This window comes from Doryrhamphus excisus, linkage group LG9 (assembly GCF_037039965.1).
Source record: "Doryrhamphus excisus strain RoL-2023G ecotype Guam linkage group LG9, RoL_Dexc_Guam_v1.1, whole genome shotgun sequence".
Classification (NCBI taxonomy): domain Eukaryota; kingdom Metazoa; phylum Chordata; class Actinopteri; order Syngnathiformes; family Syngnathidae; genus Doryrhamphus; species Doryrhamphus excisus.
The window spans coordinates 3,777,861-3,800,060 of NC_136365.1; the positions used below are offsets into that span (position 1 = coordinate 3,777,861).

At 39.6% G+C, this 22,200-nt stretch overlaps 1 protein-coding gene across 2 annotated transcripts in view; it reads left to right on the top strand.

Moving 5' to 3' along the window:
* Nucleotides 1-266: 266 nt before the first annotated feature.
* Nucleotides 267-22,200, top strand: part of add3a (adducin 3 (gamma) a) — an 85,944-nt gene continuing 64,010 nt past the window's right edge. The window contains exon 1 of one of the 2 annotated variants that reach the window (XM_058064995.2): nucleotides 267-431. The gene's annotated coding sequence lies outside the window, so the exon portion shown is untranslated. The remainder of the gene's footprint in view (nucleotides 432-22,200) is intronic. The other variant, XM_058064919.2, reaches the window with a different exon arrangement.

The following is a 22,200-nucleotide window of genomic DNA, read 5'->3' on the forward strand; positions in this document are numbered from 1 at the left end:
TTCAAGTCACACAGGTTTTCCTGTCTAAACACAGCTATTGCAACATTCTACGTGTATATAAAAAATATGTCATGCCCATACAATACCCCCTTAATTATAATAAACTAATGATATAATGATTAAATAAAAGATGTTTTACATCAAATGTTCTGTACATCAAAATTTTGACGTAACACATGTGTCTTTAAAAGCAGCTAAGTATTTGCCAAAAATACATCCCCCTCTGAAAGGAATGGGACTCAACTTCCTGCCATTTAGTGCGACAACGCTTCCGCTTCTGAATGAATGAACAAACACACACGCTGCACTCTGCTGTGTTCTAATTGACTGAATGTCACTGAACGCGTTCAGACCGAAGTCGAACCACAGTCCAAATTCCATTTTGGTTTGGTATATTTGGCTCTGCTGATGATTGACTGACGTCACGGAAGGTAAGTGCGCACCCGTCACTTTCGCTGTCACATTGGAGAAGATCTCACAGTTGATATGTGAGTCATGTTTATTGAAGGCAGTGCGTTCTCAGCCACTCACGTTTGATAATTACAGTGATTTTGGGTTCAAGGTGAGCCTTAAGTGGAATAACCTAATTGTCTAAATGGTTGTCATGTTTAACAACCGCATTCTGTGTGTCTGGCTGCCTGTCGGTATGACGTGCGTCAATTACAGTTCTTCCTCAATTGGTTTGGATTATTTCTTTAAACAGATATTACATTCCCAAAGTAAAAGGTTATTTTGGCCAAATAGTCTTGCATTTCAGCACTTGCAAAAGCTCATATATCTCTCAAAAGTGTTCACTCATGCTTCAAAGCTAATTCTGTGCCACCAAAATGTAACGATCCTTCTAAGTTGCTTTGTATATACTTACAGTACTTACTTCAGTACAACACCAGGGTTCACATGTAAAAGCACCTTTAAAAAAGTAGTTTTTTTTGTCGAGCTGATATAATACATTTGTGTATAAAACTGATTTTCTTTTTTACATGTTAGCATAACAATACCATCCAATGTTTGACGTCACACATTGCACTCAATCTGCTAAGGAAAGTGGAACTATTTTTACTCACAAACGGAACGTATCTTCCACACATTGGAGTAATACGAAAATTGTGTTTAGTATATGGAATAAACCGCAATTTAAACACATAAATAAAAAAAGTAGGAGTTTCACAACACAGATTCCTATCCACATCAGAGCATGAGTTCTAGTTTCATCTGACTGTCAAATAATCAACTCATCCAAAGTTCCACAACATTTATATATGGTATCCAATGAAATGAGGCTGACATGTTCATTCATTCATTCATTTTCTACCGCTTTTCCTCACGAGGGTCGCGGGGGGTGCTGGAGCCTATCCCAGCTGTCTACGGGCGAGAGGCAGGGTACACCCTGGACTGGTCACCAGCCAATCACAGGGCACATATAGACAAACAACCATTCACACTCACATTCATACCTATGGACGATTTGGAGTCACCAATTAACCTAGCATGTTTTTGGAATGGGGAGAACATGCAAACTCCACACAGAGATGGCCGAGGGTGGAATTGAACCCTGGTCTCCTAGCTGCCGACATGTTTTGGAGAGAAAAATATTATACTTGAGAATGGACCATCAGTTTAGATCAGCATGATCTGTTCAATTGGAAATTGTGCTAAATGTCGAATAACGGTGTTATCTGTAGGTTCCTGTACATAATTGTTCACAAAGATGGACCTACACATGGCATGAACATTTGCAATTTGACGAAATGAGTGACCAAATCGGCGACTCCAAATTGTCCATAGGTATGAATGTGAGTGTGAATGGTTGTTTGTCGAGATGTGCCCTGTGATTGGCTGGCGACCAGTCCAGGGTGTACCCCACCTCTCGCCTGAAGACAGCTGGGGTAGGCTCCAGCACCCTCCACGACCACGAGAAAATGAATGAATGAATGAATGAATGAATGAGTGACCAAATCAATTCCGTTGTGAACAATTTCCAGGTTGGTTGGAGGTTATTTATTATGGTACTAGGTTATTTTAAATGTATGTCATTTCTGTTGCAAGAAATGAGCCAAACCAATGGAGAAAAATCTGAGCACAGTGGCCCCTAACTTTATAACTTTTAGGAGTACCAGCAGAACATTTGGGGGCGCACACCGAAATCGACTTGCAAACTCCCGACTTGTAAATATTCACATTTCAGAATGTTGGTGTGTCAGCATCTATTTTGATACCACCATAGTCTGTGGGGTACTGTTATATTATGTGTTCCACACTGTGATGAGCACCTGTTGGTTTGTGATGTGTGAGAAAGGGTGTCAAAGGTGTAAATATTATACTCATTATTTTGCTTTTTCCACTTTTCTGGCCTATAAATGTAGTTAGAATGTTGTCTTCTCACGTTAAATGATGCCAACGTTTCAGATAATGACGTTTGCGCATTTGGAAGTGAGCCGTGAAAGAAGTTTGGCATTGCTCAAAACACTCTGTTTGAAAAGGTGTGGTTAAAACCGTTCCTTTGTGATGTCACAGATGGACGAACTTCCTAATATGGTTCATAATTAGGAAGCACTTTGTGCGTGTGACCAATCCCAGTGGAGTGGGCATGATAGTAATAATAATAGTTCCCTTTTAGCCTGATTCACTGCAGATACAAAACATCTCTTAAAAACAAGTTGATGTTTGACTAAGTTGAAGGTGGCTGCTGTCATTAATTACTTGGAAGAGGGGGCGCTGGCATTATTGACTGTAAATGATACATTCTATTCTGCTGAACTACAGTGTCTGTTAATATGTGGGCTATTTTTTCGTTAACTTGTAATGAGTTGCCGTGACTGTTTATTTTGGACAAAGTTTCTGCTGCCATTAATTTCTTTGCAAGATGAGGTCATGAATTTAATTGACCATCATTATCATGCACACAGTTATTGCGTGTGAACGAGCGTGCCGGAGGTTTCACTTTTGATTATTATACAGTCCATGACTTCACTGTACTTGTATGTGTGTATGGAATAGAGTAGACTACATTTAGCATTCATGCGGCCATAGACTGCATTCACAAATGTCCTGGACTTTAGGTGCAAAGTGGACCAATCACTGTATGGTTGGCTTAGCCTGAGCACAATCAAAGTATGCGTCAGAACAGATAAGCCAAAAGTTGATTTGTCATTGTCCCCAGGAAGGAACGTCAATGAAAGTTGTTTTTGCAGTTTGAATATGATAACAATGCTGCCAACCGTGACAAATCTTCTAAATGCCTTAATTATAGCGGGGGTGTTTATTCCGAGAAAAGTGTTATTAAAGATGGAACTTCAAGTCAAGTCAGCCAACATTCCTTGTATACATGATGCCATTTCACCAGAGAAGTTATCTCAAGGCGCTTTATACATTGAGCAGATATAGAACCCCAACCTTCATACAAAAAGAGAAGCAACTGAACCCCACATGAGCAAGCAGCAACGGAAGCAAGGAAAAACGTCCTCTTGACTGTAAACTAGCCCTGTATTTGATGATAATCAGCCATAAATCTTCAGATTAATCCATTTTGGAGACATGCACCATGTATCGCGATAGAGGCATAGAAAAACCTTCTCATGATCTTCTAAATCAGGGGTCTCAAACACGCGGCCCGTGGGCCATATGTGACCCGCAGGACACTAGTTTGAGGCCCCCGCCTTGATATGAAAGTTTAATGTTAGTGCGGCCCGCGCAAGTTTGATATGGATGCTGTATGGTATCATGTACCCAGAAAAAATTATTACGTTTGATTAATGTTCATGTTAAAGGTTAAATAACTGTTAATAGTTATCCTCCCTATCCGTGTGGAAGTGGTAAGTTTTTGGCTATTTAAGTTTAAAGGAAATAACTTGAAGGCTACCGTTTAGGGCGCTAGCTCTCTAGTTTGCGAGTTAGCATGTGTCTCAAGACCCTGCAGTTGCGCAATATGTTGTAAATAAAAAGAGTATAAATGTGACTATAGTCGTGTTTTGTCATGTCTACAGGGCTCTAATAATATTTTGTTCATTTTAATCTGAAAAAAATAATTTGTCTACCCACCAACTATATGTGGTTTCTTAAGTTTTTATTATTTGCCGTTTTATTATTATTATTATTATTATATTTATTTATTTATTACTGATTGATTGATTTTCTTTATTCTTGATTTGTCTATTTATTTTTCATCTTATTTAGTGTAGAAAAATAAAAAGTAAGATATTTGAGAACAGTGAAATGTTTTATCAGAGCTTTTCTTGTAGAAAATTGGAACCAATCGAAGTTTTTTACATTTTTTTGTTTTTAATAAATGCGTTTGTTTTTTTGTTTTTTTTGGAAAACCTGATGCGGCCCAGTCTCACCCAGACCCTAGCTCCAGTGGCCCCCAAGTAAATTGAGTTTGAGACCCTTGTTCTAAATACAGGTTTTTACCATTGATAGAGCCCCGCGTACAAGAAATAACACCCCTATAGTCACCTTTACACTTGTATTACCCAATATGGTAGACATCTTAGACATAAATACGATGAGAAACGTTAGCATAGACAGTGTACTTTACATTTGAGCTCATTGAGTGGTGAAATCAATGATGAAACAGTTACAACGCTCAGTGTATCTTTATTTAATCAAGTATTAGACATTGTGGAAGTATAAATCTCCCTTGCTGCAGATTGCTTGTATTCTTCCTACTGACTGTCCAGCCATTCATCTTTTACCGCTTATCCGAAGTCAGGTTGCTGGGGTAGCAGCCTCAGCAGGGAAGCCCTCACTTCCCTTTCCATGGCACTTTGTCCAGCTCCTCCCGGCGGATCCCAAGGCGTTCCCAGGCCAGTTGAGCGACATAGTCTCTCCAATGTGTCCTGGGTCTTCTCTGAGGCCTGAGGCCTGAAGACCTGACCAGATGCCTGAGCAACCTCATTTGGCTCCTCTCAATGAGGAGCAGCGGTTCCACTTCGAATTTCTCCCGGCTCCTAGCAAACTAGCAAACTCCTCCACCCAATAAGGTTGTTGCTCAGGGAGGTGTCTTATGAGTTATAACTGACTTCTTATTGACAGAAAGTTCTATAAATCTGATTTTGGACAGTATTTTTTTTATTTCTTAGACATACATGTCTGTGGTTGGAGAAATCCCAGTAGATTTATTGTCCTCCTGCACTTGTGAACTTCAAGAGGACAGAGATGACTTCATCATTACCTCACTCGGTTCTGCTTCGAGGACTTATGAAAAACATGTGACTCCACACTTTCTATACAAGACAAAATGAGTCTCAGATGCCAGTGTTGTTTTCCTTTGTTACAAGATAGCATAGCTGAGTGTTTTATTACGGTGGTTTGCCTCGCTGTGAGGTGTGTTGTCATTTGTCACCAATTTGGCCTTTTTCAGCCTTCAACTCTCTGGGTTTGGTCACAACAATTCATTTTCTACCGCATAAGCCTTTAAAGGAACTTTTCTATTTACCTTGGTATTTAGAAATACTCCCCCTGCAAAAACAACCCAGCCCAAAAGATTTCCCTAGCTTCCAGAAAGGTTCCAGGTTGCCACTAAGATCTTTTTCAATAGTTTCTGGAACTTTTGTGAGCTGAAGAATTTTTATTAGTTGATTGAAATCTGTTTGAGAATTTAGAATTTTAGTTTTTAGAATTTTGTTTTTTGCATTTTACACTTTTTTTTTTTTTACCAGCATAACGTGTCTGCTTTTTGGGTTAGTGAATAAAATGTCAGTGAATTAAATGCAAAAATCCTCTGGATGATTTTGCCCAGTAATTGAAAAATGGATGTAGCCTGGTTCCCTTTTGTAATTGGATGTCACACATTGCTACAAAACCTTCAACAAACAAACCTTCACAGCTGTGCTTGTGATTTAATTCATTTTGTCATGTTATTGTATTCACATGTTTTAATTGAATTTTCTGGGATAATTATATTAAGATTTCCAAATAATTTACATTTATATTTTTTCTTTCCATTTCTGTTAATTTAGACCACATATACACGCATACCGTAAAACACATTCTTGTGATATTCGGAGCTTCCTTGAATGCATCTCGCGGTCAATGGAGTGACATAGAAGTGTTGTTGCAATGACGAATGGACTTGATTTGGACTTCCTGAAGGTCACCAAATGTGAACAGGACCTCAGATATACCTTGAATCTATTCTGAAATGTTCATTAAAATTGGCACGCTTTGTTGTTTTGCATTACCTTAATTCAAACTGCACAGATATTCGATTAGAATACAAAACGATTAAGATTAAGATATGCCTTTATTCGTCCCTCAGTGGGGAAATTTTCATTGCACAGCAGCAAGAGTACAGAAATCAGTTAAGCAGTACAAAAATACACAATATAGAAAAATAAACAATATAAAAAGTATTTGTATTGACAAAAATCACCAGTTTTCCCAGAGTTATATACAATACAGTATGTAGATAATATGAAACGAGATGAGATATATGACCAGTCTATACACTGAGATCTTGCTAGTGAGTTAATATGAGGCATTATGGAAATACTTCACATAGAACTTAGTATATTGCATTTAGTTCCCTTAATATTGCACATGGAGGTTGAATTCTGCAGTTTTAATCGACGCTTGTCATTAGTGTGCTGGTACGTCCTGCAGTTAAACCAATTCAGAACCACTGTTTCAAAGTATAGTTCTGGCAGAAAAAGAAGTGATGTAAAAAAAAAAACCATGAAGTAATAAATCATGTTTTCTGCTTGCAACACACGCAGGAGTTCAGATAATTTCACGATATTCATGTCAAAATGGCCAAAGCTTTTCTGTCTTAGTTCAGTTGCCAACTCAAACTGTGGTTTCACCTTGATTACACTGCTAGGTGCTAATTACACTTTTGTCACGCCATGTTATGTGGCTTCTTGAGTCATGCTATTGTAAAGCCAGAGTTGGAATGCTTTCCGTGGGAAGTTGTGACGCTTTTAGTTTAACCGCATGGTTAATGGCTGTATTAACTGCCAAGATGAGACACTTGGTTACATGTCGGTGTTCACACACAGTACAGTACCTCACAAAAGTGAGTACACGCCTCACATTTCTGCCAGCATTTTATCTTTCATGGGAAAACACCAATGGTGACCACTTCAGGCGCCCGTGAGGCATGTGTTAAAAATAGCACTGGTCACAAATTATCATTATTATTTTGTACTTTAAATTTTGAATCAGAATTGCTTACATTTAATGTATTTTTTAAAATACAGTAAAGTCTCGTTATATCGATATCGGTTAAAACAAATTGCTACTTATTACGATACTATTTTCATTTCCCGGCAAATTTCTAGTCTTTTATGATATAATTAGCTCCGTTAGTACGATACCCGGTTATTATGATAATCCGGTTACTACGATGTCCTTTTCATCTCCCGCCAGCCAATTTGGTCTGCTTATATCGATACAAAAGCAGCTTAAATCAATCTTTGCTTAAGGATTTCAATACCAAAAAAGAACACGGCGAACGGCTGCTTCCAGTCAACTTTATTTTTCACACTTCCACCACCAGAGTGCAGCACACACAGCGGAAAACACCCGTCCCTCGCGCCTACCCCTCCGGGTGGCAACACCTTCCCTATCGATAGTTCCGGGGTGAATTATGTCCCGGTAACCGGTAATCACTACAGCGTAAGTTTATTTTTATTTACTGTAGTACAAAATTTATTGTAGTACAAAAGCATGCTAGATACGCAATCCATGAACTCAAGGAGAAAATTACATGCCATATCAAAGATCCGCCCACTTTTAATGCAGTTCGGCGCAGGATCGGATATATGGATAGTCCGGTTATATCAATATTTTTTCCGACTCCCGAGAATATCGATATAACGAGACTTTACTGTAACGTCTTATAACACCAAAAATTAAAACAAAGATATTTTATGCATAATGAACTCTGACCTCAAGTCAAAGTTCATGTGTGCGTGCGTCACCTCAAACGTTTTCCTCATACAGTGAAGCGGTAATGAGGAGTTAGCTTACTTGTGCAGTTTAGCTTAAAAAAACATGCCAGAAAAGCGTAAAAGGACTTACAATTTTCACAGTGACTGGGAAAAAGAGTTTTTTTTTTAACTTTCTTTTCAAGAAAAATACAGGGTGACCCAAAAAAAAACGGGCCCCAACTCTAATTAGGCCCCGTTTCCTAGTGTTTTGTCTGAATGAAATGAAACTTTGGTCATAACTAGTTTTATATTCAAAACATCACATCAAAACATTAGGTTCTTTGGCCTTTTTTTCTCCGTTCTACAGCATATGTTCTAGATGGCTTCCATTTAGCTCCGTGCATTTCTTGAGGAGCAGCACGAAGTTGTCCATGACGTTCTTACAGACTGAATTGGTAATGGCTCTTATCTCCTCCCTGATGGCTTTCTTGAGTTCCGTAATGGTTCTTGGTTTCCCTGTGTAGACTCTGTCCTTAAGATAGCCCCAAAGAAAAAAATCAGGGGGGGCTTAGGTCCGGGCTATGGGGCGCCCACTCAAAATCAGTCTTGAGACTGATCACTCGAGGTGTGAGAACTTGCTCCGTCTTGCTGGAACCAGAACTTGCTCATGAGCGACGGGTAGATGGTCTGGAGTTCATTCTTGAAGGTTTTGAGGACCTCCACATACCGCTCCTTGGTGACACTTGGTGTCACTGCTATGTCGGAGAACTTAACAAAGTAACTGGATCAGGATATCACTAGGTGCAGGTGCTTTAGCATTCGGTGTGACGGGTCGGTGGATACTTGACCGAGCCTTTTTAACAGATTTGACTGAGAAACTGAACGGTTTGAATCGTGAGCTGCAAGGTAAAGTTAAGACCGTCACTCACATAATTGCAGTAAATGCATATAAAACAAAGACGAACATTTTTCAGTGCTTTTACAGAGCAAAAAAAAAAATGCTGCACTATCCCTTTGTGCGGTGAGTGTTGGATAACAATGCTCCTGCACCTGCAACTCTGGACAAAGCAGTACACAAGTACTCCCAAGTTATTAACAGGCTAGGACAGGTTTTGTGACTTTAATCAACTTGAACCATGTGTGTCATTCATTACAAATCCCTTCATGCAAGTGGACATGACATCCATTGCTGAGCAGCTCACTGCTTTGTTCAACTTTGACGTTGGACAGGTAGAGCAGGGCTCGACAATAACGAAGTACCGATGGCCCGGGGCAAGTTTAAAACAAAATTCGGGCAAGTAAATCCAATCAGTGATATTGTGTTCCTTATGCGGTCTTGCCCCAAAGCTTGGATGTCTTCCCTTTCTGATGTTAATTGTTGAAAATCGTCCTCTCTGATTGCTTAGATCAGGGGTCTCAAACACGCAGCCCGCGGGCCAAATGTGGCCCGCAGGACACTCGTTTGAAAGTTTGATATGGATGCTGTATGGTATCATGTACCCAGAAAAAATTATTACGTTTGATTAATGTTCATGTTAAAGGTTAAATAACTGTTAATAGTTATCCTCCTTATCCGTGTGGAAGTGGTAAGTTTTTGGCTATTTAAGCTTAAAGGAAATAACTTGAAGGCTACCGTTTAGGTCGCTAGCTCTCTAGTTTGCGAGTTAGCATGTGTCTCAGTTGCGCAATATGTTGTAAATAAAAAAAGTATAAATGTGACTATAGTCGTGTTTTGTCATGTCTACATGGCTCTAATAATGCTTTGGTAATTTTAATCTGAAAAAAATAATTTGTCTACCCACCAACTATATGTGGTTTCTTAAGTTTTTATTATTTGCCGTTTTATTATTATTATTATTATATTTATTTATTACTGATTTATTGATTTGTTTATTTATTTTTCATCTTATTTTGTGCAGAAAAATAAAAATTAAGATATTTGAGAACAGTGGAATGTTTTATCAGAGCTTTTATTGTAGAAAATCGGAACCAAAGCACTGAAAAAGTTTGGATATTTTTCTGTTTTTAATAAATGCGTTTTTTTTTTTTTGAAAACCTGATGTGGCCCAGCCTTGCCCAGACCCTAGCTCCAGTGGCCCCCAGGTAAATTGAGTTTGATACCCCTGGCTTAGGTGCAATGCTGGCAATGGGCTCTGTCACCGCTTGTTGGGCGGAAGAAGCGATGTTGATGGAAGAAGTGTGTTGGTTTGTCGGGAGGAGGCATTGTCGGAGCGAGGAGGGGGTCGCCACAGCCTGTGAGTGAGGGATACACACAAGCACACAAGTGACTGTATGCTTGTTCTTGATTTTCATGCTATTCTATGTCTTGACCCTCCATTACATTCACACTTCCTAGTTATTCCTTCTTTCCCTACTTTCTGATTCCTTTCTCATACCATTTGCTCCCCACCTCGCCGGAAAGTCTTATCTTTCGCTGCGACAATGCTCAACATGTGTCAGTTATGTTATGTCTTGTGTTGTGATCGATTGTCAGTGGGTCTTCCTTGAAGCATACTGAACACGTCAGTATATGAAAGCTGATTGCGTGAGTCCTCAATTTTAACTGGAAGTCTTTAGTTTTATACAAGAAAACAAACATTGCAATTAACTATTTCAGGGTCATAATTGGTTGTGAATGCAAGGAAATGGTTTCCTTTCACCACATTATTTACTCACTTCTCGAGGTCACAGCAATGATTTGGTTCCTGTTCCAGTTTGTGCACGCACGCACGCACGCATGCATGCATGCACGCACGCACGCATGCATGCACGCACAATGATAAATCACAGTTGGCAGGTCCGTGCCTGGCTGGCGTTACCGTGGGTACGTACTGTTTGCTGCTGTGTTGTCCTTTTATTTAACTGGGTCAGCTTGTGTACCAAATGATGACGCTCATCCTCACTGTCTCACAGCTAAAACCCTGTCAACACAGCTTAGCAGCGCCTTAATGTTGTGCTTGTTTATTGGATTTATTGTGTTTGAGTGGCCGGATGTGTACCAGAATCTTATTCTACAAAAATAGTCTTAATATAAAAATTAGTTTAAAAGGTAACTGTTTCTAGTCTGTGACATGGTAATTTTTTTGCACAATTACTTATCCTGGATGAGATCATAACATATTAAATGAGCAGAAAGTATTTTTAAAATGTTAAATGGTGAGAAAAAAACAATTGAACCACATTCACTGACCTGCAAAAACAAGTGAAAATGCTAAAATATACAGTACATGCATGGCAGTAGTTATTGTTAATTTGTAAAGAAACAGTGCAACACCAGTCGCTTGTCTGTTGTGGTCTTCCCTAACTGTGCTTTGAACACCTTTTGCCGGTGTACACTTAGAAACCTGTATCACGCATGCATGTTCTTAATCTATACCTTCAGAGAACCAAACGTTCCCTTCAGAATAAGCTTTAACGTGTTTGTGCTTATATCAACTTTTCAGTTTAAACACACGGTTAAATCAAACTACACTTTGTTTACATTTTTAGCTATCTGCTCATACAACAGGGCGGCACGGCGGGGAAGTGGTTAGCGTGCAGACCTCACAGCTAGGAGACCAGGGTTCAATTCCACCCTCGGCCATATCTGTGTGGAGTTTGCATGTTCTCCCCGTGCATGCGTGGGTTTTCTCTGGGTACTCCGATTTCCTCCCACATTCCAAAAACATGCTGGGTTAATTAGCGACTCCAAATTGTCCACAGGTATGAATGTGAGTGTGAATTGTTGTTTGTCTATATGTGCCCTGTGATTGGCTGCCGACCAGTCCAGGGTGTACCCCCGCCTCTCGCCCGAAGACAGCTGGGATAGGCTCCAGCACCCCCACTACCCTTGTGAGGAAAATGAAGAAAATGAAGAAATGAATGCTCATACAACAGTGGCACGGAAACAGGAGTTCAGAATATACATACAGAAAGGATTGAGGCAAACGTATGATGTCATGTCACTTCTCTGGGACTTGTCGCAGAATGGGAAGACTGAATTCCCTTTACCTCGGCATAGGAAATAACTGGATAGGACCCATCTTTTGTTTGGTCCTTGCAGGATGGCCACTGATATGCTTTGGGTGGGAGGTTACACAAACAGCATAGAGATCATGGCTATGTGATATCCTGGTGTACCATGCTTCTGTGTCCTTTTATGGTCAATGATATGTGTTTCAAGAACAATTGTTCCTGACTGTGTAGAGGAGGGATGTCATTCCTCTGGTGGTCCAAAGAAGCATGTTGTTGTATCCCAAAGATGTCATCATCATCATCATCATCACTCTGGCAGCGATGTTTTGTTCCGGAAAAATCTGTTTCATGGCCTCTCGTACAGACAACAGAGGCAAGAGCTGACAAAGACACATGATAAATATACATATAGACATATGTCTATAAACATATAGACAAACAACCATTCATACCACACTCACATTCATACCTATGGACAATTAAGAGTCGCCAATTAACCAGGCATGTTTTTAGAATGTGGGAGTAACCGGAGTAACCGGAGAAAACCCGTGCACGCGCGGGGAGAACATGCAAACTCAATGAACTTTTCAAATCACTATTATTAATTTGATTTATCTCCACCTTACACTATTTTTTATCATTTTTCCACATAATTGTGCTTTGCTAAACAATTTCAAAAGTCACACTGCAGTCATCCACATAATCCCCCGTGTCCCCTTCGCTCCTCAGACTCTAACCTCCTGGCACTCCCCTGTAAGACCAAGCTCCGAACCTGGGGAGACGGAGCATTCTCCATTGCTGCCCCCCACCCTCTGGAAGTCTTTGCCCCATTCACTCTGTGCTTGCCCCGACCTTCCCAGTTTCAAAAAACAACTAAAAACCCACCTCTTTAAATCAGTTTTTAATGTCTTAATGTCAGTATTCATGTCTGAAATAAATTAAGAAGAAGAAGAATGTCTAATGTCTAGCTTTTAGCCTTGTTTTAGCTCTGAATTAATGTTTGGATATTTTATTTTAATGCATCTTTTACTCTGTTTTTACGCAACTCCATTTTTATTTCTTTTTCTCTACTGTAAAGCATCTTTGAGTACTCTGAAAAGCGCTACAAATAAAATGTATTATTATTATTATTATTATTCCACCATTCTGAAAACAAGAATAATCTTTATGTCCAAATTAGTTTGCATTAATATGAAAAAGAACAAGAACTGGGATTTTTTTTTTTCAGCACCCAGGAATTGTGTACAGATCCTCGCAATATCGACTATGCTTCATTGACTATCCGGGCTTCAGAGTAAGTTAAAAAAAAATTTAAAAAAAATTTAATTAAAAAGCACACTGGCAGTGGCCCCCAACCTAAGATTTTAGGAGCACAAGCAGTACACAACAAAATCAACTTGTAATTATTCACATTTACTTTTACACATCATTTTTCCACATTTACAGTATTGATTCAATATATTTTGTTGCATTAAATGAGTCAGATTACTGAAATAATTTATTTCTCAATTTTTCACACCTCAGTGTGACACCGCCAGTACACCTCGAGTCACCAAGGCTGTTGCACAACCTTCACTGCACACGCCCATACATTGTTTTGGGTGAATCTACCATACACTATTCCCAGTTGGCTAATATCATCATAGCGGCAGGCAAGCATGACACCCTCCAAAATAACTTCATACATTCTTTTCATAGATCATATCTTGTCCAACCGTGGGTCAGGCTTCCTGGTGTTGATACAGTTGGTGTTTGTGCAGATAGATGGTTATCAAGGGCAGAGGCCCGTCTGACCCTCCCTTTGGTTGCCGGTACAGTAAGCCTGCAAAATATATATCATCTGAGCATCGTTGCAAAGTACTGTTTGAGTATTTAAATAATTGAGGATTTTTTTTCTACCTCAAGGAATCGCTTACATCACCAACGTGCTTATGTCACCTGTGCTGATGATGAAGGAGGAAGCGGATGTTTGATGGCATGGGTAGATTGAATAGGCGAGAGAAAGTGCCAAGGCAATGAAAGAGAGGAAAAAATGAAAAATACAGAAAATGTTGCCAAACAGCATGTTGAACACTGTGACGTGTATCTGTTGTAACACGGTACTTACATAACACAACATATGTTGTATCATTATCATCATTAAGCTAGCTACCGCCAGAGAGGCAATGCAAATGTGTAAAGATGGCAGAAAGTCGAAACACACGCTGGCATAGACAGGCTTCGCATGTGACAAGCTGTCATGATTTGACTAAACATTTTACGGAAAATGTTTTTATTTGCACGATGATAAGGATCACAAAAGACGCTGGTTCTGGTTCTGTGCCGACATTGGTCGTTCCCAACTTTTCAGTCAGCACAGTAGCTATTGGCTGTCCGAGAAGTCGACAGATGATGTCCTCATCTAAGTTATCATTTGTACAGTAAACCTCGGATATATATCGGACTCGGATATATCGGAAATTCGCTCACAACGGACAGATAAAAAAGAACCAATTTTTCTGTGATGCATTTCCAATAAAAATTCATTGCATATATCGGATTTTTTATAACGGATTTCGCCTATTTCGAACAAAATCTCCAGTCCCGTTCCAATGCATTTCCATTAAATTTCCCTCGCATATATCGGATGGCCGCATCGTGGCGCTCCGATTCGCCCAATCGTGACAATCGTCATTTGCAGCGTTTGCAGCGTTGCCTGCGCGTCCAGGTACATTGGAAACATAGTCAAGGAAGTGCCTTTTCATAACGGATAAAATCCGATTTACGCATATACCGGATATAAATCCGATATATGCGTAAAACGGACATTTTCCGGTATACAATTGGGAACAATTGAATCTGATATATCCGAGGTTTACTGTACGTATATGCTAAAACAACTTCAATATGTTGTATACAACTACAAATAGACTCTTTTTAGATTCTTGATGATGCTGTGTTTATTCCATAGCTCACATGACAGAAGTGAGTATGGTGAATATACTGTATGTAATAGCAACTCCATTTGGACTTTCGAAACTCATCATGGCGGACCTAAACAAGACCTGCTGCTGCTCAATGAGAACACAAAATGCAAAACAATACCTGCATTCACCATAGTAGAAAATTCCGCAACGATGTCAGAGAAAGTCGCTAGTCGCTTTTGAGAAAATATGTTGTCAATTGGCGGTATCGTCAAGCATAAACACTACCATAACAATCGCCAAAACTTGCACCACAACCATTTGAAGTACAAGGAAGTACAAGGTACAAACTCACGCGCCATATCTTGCGGGTTCATTCATTCATTCATTTTCTACCGCTTTTTCCTCACGAGGGTCGCGGGGGGTGCTGGAGCCTATCACAGCTGTCTTTAGGCGAGAGGCGGGGTACACCCTGGACTGGTCGCCAGCCAATCACAGGGCACATATAGACAAACAACCATTCACACTCACATTCATACCTATGGACAATTTGGAGTCGCCAAATTGAGTACCCGGAGAAAAGCCCATGCAAACTCCTCCCTCAGGGGGGCCCGCCCCACTATTTGAGAAGCACTGAAATAAGGAGAGGCTTCAGGGCGGACGAGTGGTTTGCACGCAGGCCTCACATCTAGGAGCCCCGAGTTCAATTCCATCCTCGGCCATCTCTGTGTTCTCCCCGTGTGTGCTTGGGTTTTCTCCGTTCAACTGAGAATTCAGTATCTTGACCAAGGATACTTCAACATGGTCATGCAAGGACAGAGGATCGAACCTGCAACCTTCACTCTACCACCCAAATTATGCCACCCCCACGTACTTGATCATATGAAGATGGAGAAAAAGACTTCCCCATTCAACAGGGCGATACCTCTGAAATGATTGAGGCATGAAGATATGACTTCATGCCAGATCACTAACATTTTTCGGCTTCTAAAAGGATAAACTTATTACCTCTACTGTCTGTCAATCTGCCAGCATGATCTTCCCCGCCCACTCTCGCTTTCATGTCTCGTTTTTCCAGTTTGAGGCCGGCAGCTCTCCAAAGTCAAAGGCTTACACGATCAGCGAAGGAGGGCAGAAGATTACAGTAAATATGAGGATGGTCTTTATTTTCCTCATGCCAGCATTATGTTTGAAAAAAAAACAAAAAGGGGCAACATTTTATTAATATTAATCAATATTAATCAATATTTAGAGGTTGGTCAGAACCTTTCGAAGTTTAACAGAAAGTTTTCATAGCTGTACAATTATAGTTTTGCATGCAGAAAACACTTGGAGATATAAATACTTATATATGACAAATTAAAGAGATGAATGAACATTTAAGGTCACTTTGTTGATAGTTACTATGGTACCCATTATGTCATTGTATGGTCATATCACCTCGTACTTTGGTACGTAACAAAAATACAAAATAAAAATAAATACAATTATAAAAAATTAATGAAATAAAAAAAATACATTTGTTCACTTCCTGCTTTCCTAATATAATTTTTACAGTTACTGATTGTAAAAATTACAGTTACTGATTGTAAAATGGAGGGGTAGGATTTAATAAGCTTTGCTTCTTCCTACTCCTTTTGGACATGTGGAACTGTGAACTGATTATGTGATGCACTCAATTGTAATCTGATGCATGTTCAAATGAAGTAAAACCATTACCATTACCACTTATTTTGAGTTTTTTTGCAGTTGTGATGAAAAAGAAAAACAGAGGCTTGTGATGTTAGCTAGCAAAGAATAGTCAATCGTTGATGACTGTCAACGAACGAGTTCCTGTTGCTGCTTGCCAGGACATTTCACGATAAAAATATTAAGAACATAGTTGTGCTCATGCAGTGTGTATTAACAAAATGACGAAAGGGCCACCATATTGTATGCTAATTGGAAAATGTACGCAAACTGAGGTAACATTTTGCCGTCAATTTTCATTGCTAACCACACATGCTCGCAGTTGTTCCATGGTACTTACATTAATGTGTTTTGTTTATCAGACTACCAAAATGCCCATGCGTATTATAAAAGATTTTATTTTGAAATGGTACAATTTAGTGCCCTTGAGCAACCGGTGTCATTATTGATTTCCTGACTTATTTGTGAGCTGAACATTTAAACAAAATGCTTTTGACCCCATATAAATATTAACATAATACTGAAGTCAATGCTATCAATGTCACAATCCTTAACTCCTAACATAACATATACTACCTCTTCTTTTTCTTATGCTACTTCAATTTGGTTTCTAATTTTAAATTGGTAAACGATGCATGTTGAATACAGGAAGTGCGCCAACGAATGGATTAACAATTGATGTGAAACGGAAAGGGGGTAGGATTTAATAGTCTTTTCTGTCTGTGATGTATTCCACTGTAACTTGTATGCATGTTCAAAATAAAATGAAACCATTACCAAGTCGGCCATGACACTGTGAGGATGACTGGATTGACGTGTAAAATGGTGACTTGACTCACTGAGGAAGAAAGGTGAAAAAAAGTTAAAGTGGCTTTTTAATTATTATAATGAAACATCGTAGGTGGTGAAATTCACAATCAGATTATTTACACATTTTGTCACACTCCTAGGTGACAAGGAAATAGTGAGGAAAACATGAGTGAACTGCACCACGTAGACATACCTCAAGATTATTAGTGTGGGACTTTTTTGTTTTGTTTTTTTTTTTTTTACACCTTTTTCTCATACACCTTAATCATGAGAAAAAAATGGAGCAGACTTTATATGATTTAGAGCAATTTTAGACCAATTTTTAGAGCAGAAATTTTGTATAATTCAGGAATGTACAAATGTAATTTTCTGATGTGGGTGGTGGTTAATTTTTCTTTATTGGCCCATCGCTACTCTAAAAATGAAATTATAGGGTTGCAAATAGCCCCGAGTCCGGACTTTGGACACAACTGATGTACATAAAAATGTAACACATTGTTTTGTATTTAAAACGGGTCACACCTATCACACCGGGTGTTTCCTTGATGGATAATATGTCTTCGGTTGAGTCATGAGCCCAAACCTTAGTCTGAGGAGGTGTGCCTGTTGTGTTGTTCATCTGTTACGTGACTTTCGGTATTGTTGTCTTCCTTCATCCAGAGTCACGTCACGCGGAAAGGGGGCGCATTTATTCACATGTTGACCACAAACTCATGAAGACATCATGAGGCAACACTTATTCTTTTACAGTATGTACAGTGGTGTGAATAATAGTTTGCCCACTTCCTGATTTATTGTTTTTGCATGTTTATCACAATTAAATGTTTCAGATCATCAAACAAATTAAAATTTTAGTCTGGGACAACCACCTTTTTAAGGTCATGGCACTGCACCTCAATTGGATCAGGATCAGTGTGTGCTTTGTTTCATTGTCCTGCAGCAGAACCTAAGTTGGTTTCAGCTTGAAGTCACGGATAGATGGCCGGACATTCCCCTTCAGGATTTTTTGGTAGAGAGCAGAATCTATGGTTCCATTTATCACAGCAAGTCTTCCAGGTTCTGAAGCAGCAAAACAGCTCAGGGCCATCACACTACCACCACTATATTTTACTGTTTGTATGCTCTTAAGCCAGATGTAAAGGGACACTCACTTTCCAAAAAGTTCTACCCTTGTCTCATCAAACCACAGCATATTTCCCCAAAGGTCAAGATATTTTCTGGCAAAATTGAGAAGAGCCTTAATGTTCTTTTTGTTCAGCAGTGGTTTCACATCTTGGAACTCTACCATGCAGGCCCATTTTTGCCCAGTTTCTTTCTTATGATGGAGTCATGAACACTGACCTTCACTGAGGCAAGTGTGTTGTGGGGCCTTTTGTGATCTCCTGGATGAGTTTTCACTGCATTCTTGGAGTCATTTTGGTTAGGTGGCCACTCCTGGCGAAGTTCACCACTGTTCCATATTTTTTATTTGTGGATAATGGCTCTCACTGTGGTTGGCTGGAGTCCCAAAGCTGTAGAAATCACTTTTTAACCAGTCCCTGAGTTGTTTTAACAGAGGGCGCAATTACTTTTTCATATAAGGCATGAAGGTTCGGATTTTTTTCCTCCCTTTTTAATAATTTAAAAAAAAATGGCATTTGGTGTTGAGTTGTCATTGACTAATACTTCACTTTGGTGATCTGAAACAATTCTGAATACATCTGAAAGTGTAAAAAATCTAAGAAATCAGAAAGGATGCCAAGACTTCCACACGACTGTAGGTACAGTACAGTACTGATACAGCCTGTGAACAAAACCAAACCGTGTAGACCGTATGTCTTCTTACAACTGCCACACATTCCCTTTCACCGAGATTGCTCATTGTGGTTACAGCACAAATTGCAGAAGATCCAACCACAACACAATTGTGCAAAAGAAGACTGGGAAAGTTGTGTTGAAATTCACAGACACACACTCATACTGGAAGTAAGTTCTGCACATGCATGCCAACAGTTAGGGAAGCACCGCGCAGTTATGTCCAGCTCAGTTAGCTTATTCATTAGTGCCTCCTCGTGTCACAAATTGAAAAGTGACAGACAGCAAAGAGAGCACTAGTCAGCAGCAGCAGATAAATGACCCGACACCGGTCAACACAGCTTTTTTTTTTTCTTTTTAAAGGTTTCCATTAAGCTAACTGGATGATTTTTTTGCTATTTATTTTCCTAAAACCAGAAATGCATGATCCCAAAAATATTATTGGTGTTCTCTTACACTTTAATATGCAAGTGCATGGAAGCACAATTAATGTTATTGCTCTACCTAGTGTATACACGGGCAAACTACATCTGCATCATCTTAAAACGTCTCGACCAACTGACACAAAAGATCCCAAGAATACCTTAAGTCAGGGGTCTCAAACACGCGGCCCTAGACACTAGTTTGAGGCCCCCGCCTTGATGTGAAAATTTAATGTTGCGGCCCGCGCAAGTTTGATATGGAAGCTGTATGGTATCATGTACCCAGAAAAAATTATTACGTTTGATTAATGTTCATGTTAAAGGTTAAATAACTGTTAATAGTTATCCTCCCTATCCGTGTGGAAGTGGTAAGTTTTTGGCTATTTAAGTTTAAAGGAAATAACTTGAAGGCTACCGTTTAGGTCACTAGCTCTCTAGTTTGCGAGTTAGCATGTGTCTCAAGACCCTGCAGTTGCGCAATATGTTGTAAATAAAAAGAGTATAAATGTGACTATAGTCATGTTTTGTCATGTCTACAGGGCTCTAATAATGCTTTGTTCATTTTAATCTGAAAAAAATAATTTGTCTACCCACCAACTATATGTGGTTTCTTAAGTTTTTATTATTCACTGTTTTATTATTATTATTATTATATTTACCTATTACTGATTGAGGCGGCACGGTGGTCGAGTGGTTACAGCTAGGAGACCAGGGTTCAATTCCACCCTCGGCAATCTCTGTGTGGAGTTTGCATGTTCTCCCCGTGCCTGTGTGGGTTTTCTCCGGGTACTCCGGTTTCCTCCCACATTCCAAAAACATGCTAGGTTAATTGGCGACTCCAAATTGTCCATAGGTATGAATGTGAGTGTGAATGGTTGATTGTCTATATGTGCCCTGTGATTGGCTGGCGACCGCTGGGATAGGCTCCAGCACCCCCCGCGACCCTCGTGAGGAAAAAGCGGTAGAAAATGAATGAATGAATTACTGATTGATTGATTTTCTTTATTCTTGATTTGATTTGTTTATTTATTTATCATGTGTAGAAAAATAAGATATTTGAGAACAGTGGAATGTTTTATCAGAGCTTTTCTTGTAGAAAATCGGAACCAAAGCAAAGTTTATTAATTTTTCCATTTTTTTTTTTTGGAAAACCTGATGCGGCCCAGTCTCACCCAGACCCTAGCTCCAGTGGCCCCCAGGTAAATTGAATTTGATAGCCCTGCTTTAAGTATTGGAAAAATAAACCAAAAATAACCTCCTGTACGGTGAACAAACCACTATCTACTGTTTCTTAGTGGGATACCATAAACAGCTTCTAAAAGTGCCAACATTAATGGAGCCGGCATTCCGCAATGGAATCATACTGGGAAGTGGGTATTGTGAGAACAATACTTGGCAGTGTTTAGTGAGTGTCTTTGCCACAGTCTCCACTGCTGTCCAGCACACATGAAACGCTTAGCGTTGGTCAGACTACACAGAAATACACAGTCGAGACATGAGGTTCTATGTAGAAGAAATTGAAAGTATAAAAAGCATAGTTAAATGAATATTACATTCACAAAACAATACTGTATGTATGCTTTGCAGTAATGAGTCGGGAATTAGGTAGTGAAGCTTTGTTCATGTCTTCAGCATGAAGACTAAAGTTATTCTTGGCTTAAATGTGCTATCACATGGTGGTAATTTGATTAGAGTCCCTGTCAGAGTGTGCATTTAAACCCTAATGAGCTCCTCCTGACCTTGTGCCAGACGTGGACTCATTACATGAAGCGCCAGGTTTGCTTCTGTCACATGAGGTTACAGTCAACATGGGGAATTAAAGAGACAACCCCCACTTCCATGCCCACTCCCTTACTGGAATAGATTCTTGCCTTTGGTTTTCAGTTGACAAAAAAATGTAGCATCAACAATATTTTTGTTTTAATTAATGTACTCACAATGATGTTCAGGTTTATGGGGGGCAGGGGGGCTATAGTGAGCAACGGAGTACGCCATTATTTCAAGAGGGTGATGATATTCCATTGTGATCCCAGCTTTCCGAGTATTTTCATTTAACATACATGTCTGGAAAGGTTAATTCAATATGAATGACATATGTATTCCTCAGGGCGGCACGGCGGTCTAGTGGTTAGCGCGCAGCTAGGGGACTAGGGTTCAATTCCCACCCTCGGCCATCTCTGTGTGGAGTTTGCATGTTCTCCCCGTGCATGCGGGGGTTTTCTCCGGGTACTCCAGTTTCCTCCCACATTCCAAAAACATGCTAGGTTAATTCGTGACTCCAAATTGTCCATAGGTATGAATGTGAGTGTGAATGGTTGTTTGTCTATATGTGCCCTGTGATTGGCTGGCGACCAGTCCAGGGTGTACCCCGCCTCTCGCCCGAAGACAGCTGGGATAGGCTCCAGCACCCCCGCGACCCTCGTGAGGAAAAAGCGGTAGAAAATGAATGAATGAATGAATGTATTCCTCAATCAGTACCATACTTGATGCTGGCATTCTGGAATGGAATGGAATGGCCTTTATTGTCATTATACAAGATGTACAACGAGATTGGAGAGCTTCTCCTTTCAGTGCAGTAGTCAAGTTAAAAAAAAAAAAAGTATATAAAAGTAGAGTAAAAAAGACAATTTGACAAGATATATACAAGATATCCAAAATATACACATAGTATTGCACAGGAGCATATGCAGGAGCAGATATATTAATTTTAGTGCAATGATAAATGGGTCATAGTGCAAATAATGACTGGTGTATACAGAT